We start from the raw sequence: 12,957 nt of genomic DNA on the forward strand, positions 1-12,957 counted from the left end.
AGCACGTAAAGGCTGCCTATTTTTTTTTTAAATAGGTGAAACATTATGGTTGGGCAGATTGTAAAACACACAGGAACTTGAACTGTGACCTTCCTCATACAGCAGCCCATTCTCTCCTCTCTTTGTTTTGTGCAGGAGTCAATCTGGATCATTAATTTTACGGGCTCCCCGGGGCTCTCTGCATTCTTTGATGTTTTCTGACACAACGCACTTAACATTCCGCACGAACGTCTCGTCACTCTCCGGCCTGACGTGACTGAGAAATAAGTAATGCCCCACGCAACGTGCACTTATCTAGACGCAGAGGACAGCGAGGAAAAGAAAGGCATTCTTGGCTCTTTGTCATGCTACAGTGCTCCGCTGAGATGAGGTCTCCGTGTGGTGGAGTCAGTGCACTCGCGACACACGCAGCCGCACCCGCAGAATATTAATGGAGCAATTGACTCAGGTTCAGTTCTCTCATCATCCCACCCGTTACATATCTTTGTTGTCCCGATTGCACAATCAACACCTTTCATAAAATCTGAATATTACCTGTTTGCTCCTGGAACATGACTTTGAAAAGACAAAGATTAAGCCATCGCTCCTTTAGTTGTGTTTCTCTCTCCTCCGTTTTAGCCATTGTTATGAAATGTTTACACTTCCCAATCTGGCGGGTCCATAAAGACGTGTTTGTCTCTAATTGACCAACTGGCAGGAGTGCTGTTTCTCCTTATTGCCTACAGGTAAAAAAAAAAAAAAGCCTTTAAGTTATTCACTCGGCATCCCAAGGGATCCCAAGAAAAAACAAACCACCATGTTTGACCTTTGCAGAGACTCTTGTAGCAACAGGCTCCTCTTACAACTCATATCAGCTTCCATTGAAGTGCAAACAAAGGCTCAGTAATAGTAACCAAATAGACAAGCTGAGCAGCGGTCTGGCGCAGCCCGGGTAACATTACGAGCGCCAGGCGGATCCAGACTACATTTAAACGTCATTATGACACAAAACAATAAATAAATTGGTTTGCATGCCTCATATTTTCGGGACAAGTTCGAGATCAGTTTGAACATGTTCATAAACAAAACCTAAATGTTATGGATGAAAATCCAGATCAATTCAAGTAAAAGCTTACAATTTTTCCGCTCGTCGTAACGGTGACACTGGACAGGATGGTACCGCCAGTGGAGGAGCCCATTATAACTGATTTTATAAATATTTAGGCTTAGCCACATTAAGCTGATTTGGGTACTTTACTCTGCTGGTCTGCCGTGAACACTTGAGTCTAAATCTGCTTAATTTCTGTGCTGTGCCACTCGGCGCGCGTTTCGCGTTCTCGTGAGATATTACAAAAATGCCTGATCTTGCTGTTACATCAGCATGCATTTCTTCAGAACATACGACCGTGATGACGTACCGCATGATGTCCCGTCATCAGCGGAGAAAGTCTCAGCAGATCTGCGATAATTGATACGGGATGCCAAAGACCCAAGACAGCCAGGCAGTGTGGAGTTATGGGTGATTAAATAACCAGTCCCAGGTTACTGCGGCGAGACAGCGGAGATGTGGTAGTCAAGGGCTGGGCTAAACTCTCTGGCCGAAGGATCCCTGTGGTTTGAAAGAAAGAAACAATTACTGGAAGATTAAAAAGGACGTCAAGGGAAGACACGATGAGCAATACGAAGGGTTGAAATAGAGATGTTTGTTTTCACATTAAATACGCTGCTCCATTCGGGTTGTCAGACATGTCTGTGGATCTCAATTCTTTTTAGATGGGGTGCAGACAAAAGGACTGTGGTTCATCTTTGATCCCCGGTTCTCAAGGTGCTAGCTCCGACCACACTGCGCAGAAAGGGAACTTGATTCTGTAATAAGCTTAACCTCAATGGGTGTGTTTCATAGCAAGTTATGGATAATTGGAATATCTCGAAGTAAAGAGAAGAGTCTAAAGCCGGGCTCTTTAAAAATATGAACAAAATAAAAAGGAGCTTAATGCTAAGATCAGCATGCTAACATGATCAGTGCCAAGACACACCGGGCTTTAACGTGTACATTTTGTTTTGTTTCTGAAGGTATTCGAAGTCACAATAGATTTGCATGGATTTAACAGTGAGGAAACTCGGTTGTTTGCTCCAAGGCCGAATGCTAATAAATGGAGAAGCGTATTAAATACTAAAGTCATACTTAAACTTTAAGTTAGCTCGTAAAACACAATCTATCGACTGTGCAGGAAACCTTTTGGTCCTCTTAAGATGTGCCCGTCGTGTGTGTGACGTGTGGCGGTCTGACAGTTATATTGGAAACGTAAAAATGTGTGCAAAACGATTGATACATTTCGCTTTAGACAGAAAATGTGAACCATATGGTGACACACGAGGAAAACTGAGGAGATTACCGAATGTCTTAGGCCCGAATCCTCTCGGGATCCTGCATACTCCAACCGAATTCCATGGCATCCATCCAGTAGTGATTGAGATATTTCCCCCCCCTGACCCGGACCAACGTTGCCATCCCGTGTTCCCTGCCTCGCGCACGGGTACAACGTTACCTCGGAAGGAATGAATGTGTTTATTTGCAGCGTAAAAAGGCACCCAAAATATTTACAGTGATACCCATCGAAAGCTCTTCCTTTTCTGTCCATCAGCGCTGCAATCCGATCCGCGGAGAGCCTGTTGCCCTCGCTAGCCTCTCCCTCCCTGAATCTACCATCTCGGGGCAAAATTCTTAACTCAGCCACCGAAGAGCCAGTGACAAGCTGGTCGCACAAGTATTATGTTTTATGTTTTCCCCATTGCTGTCTAATGTTTCACATTGAGGTTGGGACCGTCAAGCAAACTACAGCTCACAAAAGAATGGGCCCATTGATTCCCAGAGGAATAATTTTAGCGGAGGGAGTATTTAGCACAGGCCCGGCTAGAAAGAGCTATTAGCTGCTTCTCCAGCTCTGTGATCCATGACTGGAGAGGCTCAGTGTGAGGAGAGAAAGAGGACCCTCGCCTGGCACGGCGTCCACACTCATTTCACCCCGCACAGGCAGCGCTCGTCTCAGCTGTAAAAAAAAAAAGAAGAAAAAACCACATGGCTTCCTTCTCATATTTTTCCAACAGAATTTTCCAAACAAATGTTGCCCCCTCGACACGAGCGGTGGGAACGGGAACGTAAAGCACTGGAAATGCTCCGTCGCGTCTGAGCAGGTGACTAAGAAGGAGATATCGCATGAACCACAGCAGTGTGCTGGAAATCGTTGCCTTTGCTTCGCTCTACATGCTGACAGGAGCCTCTCGGATTGGGCCCCGAATTCCCATTCCTCAGGAGGAACCAAAGTGGTCCATCATTACCTCCGCTAAACTCCCCCCTTTTTTTCCCATTTCAGCACCACACTGAGCTAAGATATCAGCTAACACATTATCCTCTTAGCCCTGGAGACTGATAGCCAGCGAGGGCCTCCAGCCAAGAGCAGCCACACAGGTCAGGGAAGGAAACAGGCATCCCAGTTACAGCAACAGCTCATTCAAACCAGGTCAGTTTGGACATCGCTCACTTATTGATCAATTAACCAGTTGCAATGCAGGCAAATTATGGTTAAAATCAGACACAAAACATTTCTTTGCAGTTGTAAATACTTACAAAACCTACAAAAAAGTGACTTTTGCACTGTGGATTTACAAGTAGCAGCGGATACATTAATTCAACTAGGGACGATTAAATGACCTTACGAATTTGACCGACTCAATGTATGTTTTGTATACCTTGTTCTCCGGAGCTGATATATGTTTACTTTAATACTACAAGAGGGCGCCGCATTTTGTCATATTTTTATGTTAATTTCAAACTTTTCAAAATTGAAAATTAAAAACATTTTATTTATTTATTTATTGTAAATGACCTCTCGCGGCCCTTTGGGAATCGCTGGATGAATTGATTAGCACTGGGGAAATAAAATTAAAGAGTTGTGTCATTGCTATAAGTTGTTATTTGAATCACCCTAAAATACTAAAGTATCCCCACAACTTCAAACATCATCGCTGAGTATGAGGTGATATTAGCATGTCTGGTTGTTGTCTGGCTTCTTTGAGAACATTTGATTGTGTTTGTTGGCTCGGACGCCTCTTCGTCAACACAGGAAGCCGAACCCACCCGCTATTCATGATCAAGAGGACAAAGTCAGAAGGGTTTCATTCCGTCCCTTTTGCCAAGTCATTTTATATCACTTCAACCAGCCAGAAACTGAATTCATGAAATAACAGTAATAACTGTCAATTTAAAAAGAAACAATACACCATAATAGCTGAGGGATGTTTTACAAGCACATCGGGCATTCCGCAGGCGCCGTGTTTTTCATCAGCGCTCGGAGGCATTTTTATGCAATACCTCCTGGCCTCGGAGTGAGATGTCACGCTGCTAGAAACATTACAGCAGACCGCGGCCCAAGATGCACCTGCACTTTCAATTACTCAGCGCGTGCACTCCTCTCCGCTGGTCGAAACACCCAACACCTGCTTGCACATTAATCTGTAACGCTCTCCGCTGCCGGATATTTCCGCTTAACGGCACAACATGTGATTGCCACACCTTCCCCTCCTGCACCGGCAGGACCTTCGCTCCTCGGCCTCCATTACCGCATTAACCAGCTGCTACCTGTCACAGAGTGCGTGGGGGGGGCGGCGGGGGGGGGGAAGCCGGGAAGGTGGCAGGACCCGGGCCTGGCGTGAATTAGCCACTTTGGCGGGGGCATAGTCCGCTCGGAGGAAACTGAACACCTCCGCGCCGCTTGGCGGCGAGGTTACAGTGCTTCTGGACGCGGTCCACGGGCTCGGTCCTCGCAGGCCTCCCTCTCTCTCCTCGCCGGTGACGTCGCTGCTCCCTGTAGTCGCAGCTCGCCTCAAGTTAGAAATAATGGCAACATGAACTGCGTGCTCACGGTTTTAACGACCCCCCCAACTTTTAAATGCTAATAAACTCTGCATGCATTCTGCTTTTTCACACGTATGTTAGCCAGCCAAATAGTCCTGTGAGTAGTCTTTGAAAAGGTGCTTTAATATGAAGAAAAGTCCTTCGAAAACAGTAACCGGATATACTTCAGATACCCTTTTGGCTTCACTTTAAAGGCCTGTTGGACTGTTCTTTAGGACAACAAACCTGGAACAACAAACTCAAGAAAGGAAAAGCTCAGCAAAGTGTCAACAGACAGCTGTGCACTCTCACGGGAGTCCACGCATTACTAATACTGCCGTGTTCAACTCAAATGTCAGCGGTCATTTTATGGAAAACACACCTGTTTTATAATTATTTGTATTCTTTGGCGGAGCCAACAGGTACAGTAACAGCTCGCAGCATCGGCGCAACGTCTAATACGTTTCCTAGCAGAATTATTCTGTTTCACTCACCAGAGGATCTGGATCTGACTTATAAATCAAACAACAACGAAGCACCTGCTTAGGGCAGCGACTATTGGGATTTTTAAAACATAAATGTATTGTCAACAAGGACGCACGTCCAGACAACGTCACCTCACAGTAAGAAGAATCAGACAATTTACAGGCAGCCACCACGGAACAGATGTATGATCAACAAAATCCCTCGTTGAGGAACGACGGGATCATGGTTATGATTACAATCCCATCCATATTTGTCACAAAACTAGATTTACGTGGCCTACTTAGTTTATAATAACTCAATTTCTTATTTCAGCGTAATGCACTATTAAATAGTTTGGTGGTCATTTAAAGTATTTCTGTTTGATCCGACCATCAGCGATCATTAGAAAAAAAATATTAAAATTGAACGATTGTTTCAACTTAACATTTGCTGATTCTTTCTTCTCAAATGTAAACATAGTTTCTGTCTTTTCCTTTCAACCCATGAACGCTACTCCACCTGACCTGCAGTAACTCCATTCTTCCCACCCCCGCCACCTGACCAAACCCCCCCAGATGCTCACCCATCTGCACTCCCAAATGTTCAGTCTTGGTTTTACCTGCTTGTGTCACGCTGTTTGACAACAAATCTGCTTTTGACTCTGTACCCAGTTTTGTGAACTTTAGTTGACACCTTTTGGATTCAAGCTCGCCGTTCTACTGAGCTGACGGATGGAGTAATTAATCTTTTACAAAGAATCCCTTAAATTACAATGAAAATCCCCGTCAGTGTGGTTCTGACAGAATCTAATCCCAAGTTTCATCACCCTGGCCCATCAGAGCAGAGCTTCAGTTCAACTGAAGACTCAGCGATTCCACAGAACTTTAATTTGAAACAAGACAAGTAGGCTTACGTCAATAATGGTTGTTTTTGAAATTTTCCCTAATACCTGGCAACCACAGTATTGTTAACGTTAGAGGAAGATTGTGGTCACGGTAAAAAAAAAAGAGAACGCAGCAAAAATTGAGTTATTCCAGGTCTGTGACGAGCCGTGAACTCCATTCTCCTGCATGAACGGTCGATGCACGACACGCCCGTCAACCACAGTGACCCCAACACCCTAAAGTCTCCGATTCACTGTTCTTCTGGATGGAATGTTGGTGTTGGACGTAAATCTGCAGATGCCAAAATCTCCCAACGCCGTCCTTTTGTCGCTTCCTGGGAGTGACGGGCTGAGATCCGACTGGTGTTCTGAGGAGCCGGATGGACAATAATGACCCGAGGTCACTGAGATCCGAGCCTGCAAGGTGCACTCATCCACCCCCGGCTGGCTGCAGTCAGGGAATGGAGGAGACCCCGGCAGCTGCAGGGGCCGCGTTGAGTAAAGCGAACGTTCAACCTGTCGACAACTTCTCCATAATTCAATAAGTCAAGGTGGAGGACCATTCCTGCGAGGCCACAGCAGCTCCGTAAATAGCTGTCTAGCGTGATGAGTGTTTTTCTTGCCAGGGTAATCTTGGTTGCTCTCTCTCAACAAGCCTGGGAACATAATTGAAAACACGAACGTGAAGAAACACAAGTATCACTGACACAAGGAATGTGTCTTTGTCCCGGACGGTTACGTTTTCACTGTCCTGTTTTAACACGTTCCAAGAATCTCTCTGAGACCGTCTGCAGGTCAACGCGTTCGACAATGCGCCCCTTGTTCCACTATCTTTAAAATGAAATAATTCATCGCTGTTTTCACGAGCGGTGACAATGTGTCTCATATGGAAAAACTGCTCCGCCTGTGTGCCGCGAAGTCAAACATTTATTCAAGATTTTTTGACCCGATTGTGCTGTTGTCTTTTCAATGATTCAGCTTTTAAATGTTGATGCATTCTGCCAACGGGGGGGGGGCCCTCGATGTTATGAATGTCAAAAGTTCCTTTGAGTCTTTATTAAGTTTTACTATGTTAAAATATTAGCAAAAGCAAATCACACAGCGGTGTAGACAGTAGTGAAGGACTTTGACGAACCTACCGCAGACTCTTGCTTCAATTTCCTCTTCGGATTCCTTCTTTTTGTCAAAGAAAAGCAGCGTTTCAACTTTCCCACCGTCTCCCCTCAATACATCTGCCCCACTCCAATTGTGACTTAAGTCTCTGCTGGTCGCCGGCCAGCATGTTAACTCCATCTAAATCAATGGATTAACAATTTAGCCCAACTCCAAGCACACAACTCCCTCTCTCTCTCTCTCCCTTTCACTCACACACACCCACGCAAACACACACACACACACACACCCCACCGCCGCCGCCGCTGCTAATCTTCAGGAGCTGACCTCGGCCAACAAATGACCAAATTCACACAAGCCGAAGACCCGCCCCCTAACGACCATGCGGTCTTTTCCTTTCTTCCCTGCCCACGAGAAGCTCCTATTGAAGCAGCCAGCCACACTTGTTGAGATTGCGCCGACTGATCCCCGAGTGCCTCCCCTGTTAAACGAACCCTCGCCATCCTTCGGGGGCTCCATTTAGTTGGCTCGCGACAATAACAGCAAGGGTGGGAATCCAGCTTAAGCAAACAGCAACCTCGGGTTTGTAGCAGGGATTACTGCCTCCCCGAGCCCATATTCCCACACCGAATTTGTTGGGGAATGAACCAGTGGCCTTTTCCGTGTCCTCCCTTTGTGGGGCGGCGGCGATGGTTTTTCGCGGCCCCTTGTTGTTTAGCAGCAGGCAGCGCTGGTTGTGAAGCCGTGAGCTCAGCGTTACCGTTGAACCCGCGCCAAAGCGTCTGGGACGGTCCGAGCGGGCAACGTGCAGCTGGGGGGGGTGGGGGCGCAAGGCCGCTCGCACAAACCGTGCTGTCACACCGTTAGTCATTCCTCATGTCGGTCACTCCGAGCTCCCGCCAAGCCGACCGCAGACATAGTTTAGTTAAGAGGATGCGCGTTAGCATCGATCTTTCCCCACGTTTCACTGATGTCCTCTGCAGTCTGCTGCGCACGTGTTCCTCGGGCTACAGAACTTTAGTTTTGAGATATTTTCATGTTTAGCATAGATCACATCACGGCAAAGCCGCGTGCCTCTCATTAAAGGTGGAATGGGATTCCAACAATGCCACATGTGACATAAGCAGACTTTATAACTGTGAATTAAGGGGTTACAGATTACCTTTGCAGGCAGCACGTGTAGCTATTGTGCACATTTCTCAAAAAAAGTGTCGGAGAAACAACTTGGAGACGATATTGTATAATTCCACGTATCTGTAAAATCACTTCTGTGTTTGGAATCTTGATTCTCTGTGCAGCAACAACACACCGTTTGCCTGCTGACGCACCGTGTTTCATATTCACCTGCTGTGGCCTGAGGTGAATACTGGGTGACTGTGTCAATTAATCATTATACAAATTAGAAATTAACAAATGGAACAGTCTCTACACACCGGTCCAGAATGACTGTTTAGACTTTCAGTGGAAATTGCCGACCTTTGAAGTATGTTTTAGGTGACGGTGGAGATTGTTCAAAGAGAATCCATCAAGTTTGTTAAATAATAAAAACCTGCCATTTGTTGGTATATAAGCACGACTCGACCTGATAATCTTTGTGTGGGGTGAATTGATGGGTTAAGCACTGGACTTAGTAGCAGGCGACTGAAGTCAAAGAGTGATTTGATATTACGCAGGATTACGCAGTTATTTTAACCCTAACGTTTCCTCCACAAAGGGCCTGTAACTTATTTCGGCGAGATCCCTTTTGCAAAATCCGATGTTCAATTAGAAGCGTGGAAAGCAGAACCACAAACATACAAAAGTCCGTCGCCGCGAAATCCTGTTTTAGAAAATTAATCTTTCTCATTACGTCACGAAACATTCCCCTGATTTTGTTTTGAAAAATGGATCTTGCTTATTACGTCCCGAAAAACTCCCCTGATTTTGTTTTTAGAAAATAAATCCGTCTTATTACGTCAGAAAACATTCCCCTTATTTTGATACCTACAAAGGGCAACAGGTTTAACCCCGCCCCCCACCATGCCGTCCACACGCCCAGGTCTCATGTCGGCGACCTCTGCAGCATCACCCGGCGGCCCGTCCCCGTCTCATCTCCCCTCGTTCTGCATTCTCCGGGTCAGAGGCGCCCGGTCTCGCCGCGGTGCCGTGTGTCCTAATCACATAAGCACCCGGGATAATCCGCGGGACAGCTGGGGAATCTTTACTGCACAACTGAAGCATGAGCTGGACGGCAGCGTCATGAGCCATCTCTGTAACCCCCCCCCCCCTGTCCCCTCACAGCCCCCCCCCCACTCTTTCATCAGCCTCCCGTTGTAATCCCCCCAACACACACACACACACATGCGGTCAACGCGACTACATGTTTGTTTCCTCGCAGACACGAATGAGGGGTCGGAGGTCAGCGCAGCTGCTGATGGAAACTTCCGCGTCCTCCTCGGTTCACTTTTGCGCAACAGAAAACAACAGCGGTTAATACTTTCATGCATCCCTGATGCACAAAACAGGTGGTGACCTGGTTGAAGGAAATATCTTCTTCGCAATTACAAATGACATTTAATGCTGCGTAGTTATGGTGTCGAGTGTCCACTCAGCCGTCTCCAAAGTACTTACTGTCCGAGTGGATTGATGGACCGAGGCCATCGCCTACATCCTACTGGAGATACATGAAGACACTCTGGGACATCGAGGAACTGTTTTCCTCCACGCGGTCTCTGCTAGAGCAGTTAGCGCATCCGCCTCCTCGGAGATTCTAATGAATAATGGAGTAATAGGTGGAATTTCCTCCAGAATGGCGAATGTTTCTAACCCCGCACCTCCGCCCGGCGAGCGCTCCGGCTCTCCCGGTGCAGCAGGAGTGCCAAAAAAACCCAGGCGTCCACGCAGCTCTATGTTTATCCCATCGTCCTTGCTATGGGGTCTCTGGGGGCTCACCCCCCCCCCCCACCCTGTCCCAGCATGTTTGCCAATGAAAGAAACACATGCTCCACTATTATTTATAGAATCATTTCGTTGTTTATTATTCTATTTTTCCAGATGTCAACTGAGGTCCGCTCCGATTTTGAGCGATTTATTGGAGGATATTGAATGTTTCATGAGGACATGGTTTGGGGGGCAAAGCATAATAAGAGAAGAGCTGTTTGAGGAACGAGCTTTGTCATGTGAAGCTGACATTTTTATGATTGCGAGCGAGCGTTGAAAAGCTCCTGAGCCGGTTATCATCATCATCATCATCATCATCATCCGCGGCGTGTTTGTGTGGAGGCCTCGGACATCGGTCAGTGAGACCGAAAAAAGAACAGAACAAATACTGATAGTTTTCACAGTGCTTGTATCACAAGACATGCTCAAGATACATTACATTTGAATGTGCCTCCTGGCGTTTCATCTTTAAGCTGTTGCCCTGTAATCTGAACTGAAGCGATTATTGAGTACATAAACTAAATGTATCTGTGTGTCACTAGACCGACAGTCGGCATGCTGATTCTAACAAAGTAATCGTTGTTTCAATAGCAGATTCTCCCCCCAGATGCTGCGTACATACAGTACAGTATGTATTTTTCCCTCCGCGCGGTACATTTCTTTGGTTTCGCTCCCGTTCGGAGGGATGCTGAGCTCACATGTTTTTCCAGGCGTGAGGGACGAGCGGGGGCTTTGACAGGTACTTAACAACAATCAAAAACAGTCATAAACAGGGTGAGCTGTTGGGCAGGGCGCAGGAAGGAGGCGAGGAAGGCACGCATAGCCTTCAGACCCCTATCACACTTTCCAGAGAGGAACTCGCCTTTCGCCAATACGCTGAGAAAAAAAAATCCTCGAATCTGTGAGACCTGCGGCATGAGTGAAAGGGACAAACGCTTCACCCAGAGAGACGCTGAGGAGCTCTTGCTTTGATTCTCATTAATTGTCCTCAAGGCTTTTTAGATCTCGTTGTTTTGTTTTTCAAGGACTCGACACTGAATGAAAACGGAACTGTCACTTTAAAAAGAAAAGGATTCTTTTGCACAAAAAGTTTGAACTCGCAGCCAATACCAAATGTGTTCATCTATCTGGTGCTGAGTTCAGATGCAGGATTGTGCTCCGGTGCAAAAAAATTGATTGTACGGATGTGATGAGGATAACGCACCATGAGCAGGACGCCATCGGTCGGCTTGACATCTTTGCAGAGGCCCGTGAGGCCGCCCGTCCCGGTGGAAAGTCAGGAAGTTTACAGGTAAAATAATCTGAGTTTTAAAGTCTACAAAACGTTGCTTGGAAGCGTATTTTTGACAGAGCATCAAGCGCATCGTCATCCATCACATATGTGAGCGTTACTTAGTTTCTCTATTACTCTCCTCGTATACGCCGATGAACTAAACGCCTCGACGTCTTCGTCCAGACCTCGATGAGCGCTCCTCAAGGCAGGAGCACACACACACACACACACACACACACATCCTGTGCAGTGGGGTGATGCTGGAATAACAAATCCTGTGCCACTTTCACCAATTCAACAACCATCTCAATATCCACTCCGACGGTGGGAATGGGAGGTGGTTAGAAGCAGGAGGGGGGGTTGGGGGGGTCAGTCTAGCGTCTAGCTGATTTTTCTTTTTTTTTCTTCTTTTCTACCTTTTCTCTTCTTTTTTTTTTGACTACGTGCTTTAGTTGCACCCACTTCCTTCATGGTAACAGCTGTCAAAACGTTGTCGGATTACAGCGCACCGCAAAGTCACAGCTCACTGGACAGGAAGGCCAGAGGGGTCCGGCAAGCGGGGTTACATTAAAAGCTTCTCACTAGGACCCGGGGGGGTGAATACCAAACGCCAAGAGGGTGCTACTCCTGCGCCGCTAATTTAGGTACACGTGTCAGGGATGTCGAGGGCTTTCCCACTGATGTTTTAGCTCTTAGAACAGATACACTCCGTGATTGCGTGTTGTTTCCCCAACCGGACGTGGCGTTCCTATTCTCAGCCTGGGATCACAAAGCCCCCGGCTCTCTTGGATTACTCGACCTTCGGGGTTCGCAAGATGAGGCAGCGAGATATTGGCAAGATTGTTGAGAGAGAAAACTCCCTGACATCTCAGCTCCTCTGCTGAGGGAATTAGGGCCTGTTGGAATAATATCAGCTCAGCAGGGTGATTCTCACGCCGTGAGGCCGAGACAGAGATGTGCATATGCGGCCCTGATGAGTTTCATAGCGACTTTGTTTGACGTGGTGGTAAAAGCATCACTGCCGTGGGGCCGCGTGGTGTGATATGACGGCGGCATCAATAATCAGTTTAGCAAAGTGAGGGCGAACCTGCATGAAACTGAAAATCCAACAAGTCTGCATCAGATTGCAGCTCAATACTTAACTACAACAATGACGTCTTATTACAGAAAAGGGGGCAGGTGGGAGGAGGGGGGGGGGGGTATCATTCTGTCAAGAGCTAAAAAAGAAAAAGGTGTCGCCACATGTCCTAAAATCAAAAAGGACATAACTGGTTTTAAAGGCAGTATTGTATTGTTTTTGTAGATTTAGAGTCTAAATTACAATACAGGTCATTTAGCAGACGCTTTTATCCAAAGCGACTTACATTACACTTTAAACCCATGGCTTTTACACATTTTTGCCCGGGGAGCAATTAGGGGTTAGGTGTCTTG

The 12,957-nt window shown here is 46.7% G+C and overlaps 2 long non-coding RNA genes across 2 annotated transcripts; both read right to left on the reverse strand.

Moving 5' to 3' along the window:
* Positions 1-258: 258 nt before the first annotated feature.
* On the reverse strand, positions 259-10,207 carry LOC144405541 (uncharacterized). Its single transcript, XR_013467192.1, has 3 exons — positions 9,945-10,207; positions 1,398-1,588; positions 259-719 (listed from the first exon to the last, which is right to left on the reverse strand). It is a non-coding gene; the product is annotated as an uncharacterized LOC144405541 (long non-coding RNA).
* LOC144405542 (uncharacterized) lies at positions 4,997-8,225 on the reverse strand. The gene is made up of 2 exons (XR_013467193.1): positions 7,361-8,225; positions 4,997-6,877 (listed from the first exon to the last, which is right to left on the reverse strand). It is a non-coding gene; the product is annotated as an uncharacterized LOC144405542 (long non-coding RNA).
* Positions 10,208-12,957: the final 2,750 nt, after the last annotated feature.

This window comes from Gasterosteus aculeatus, chromosome 3, assembly GCF_964276395.1.
Source record: "Gasterosteus aculeatus chromosome 3, fGasAcu3.hap1.1, whole genome shotgun sequence".
In the NCBI taxonomy this organism is placed as follows: domain Eukaryota; kingdom Metazoa; phylum Chordata; class Actinopteri; order Perciformes; family Gasterosteidae; genus Gasterosteus; species Gasterosteus aculeatus.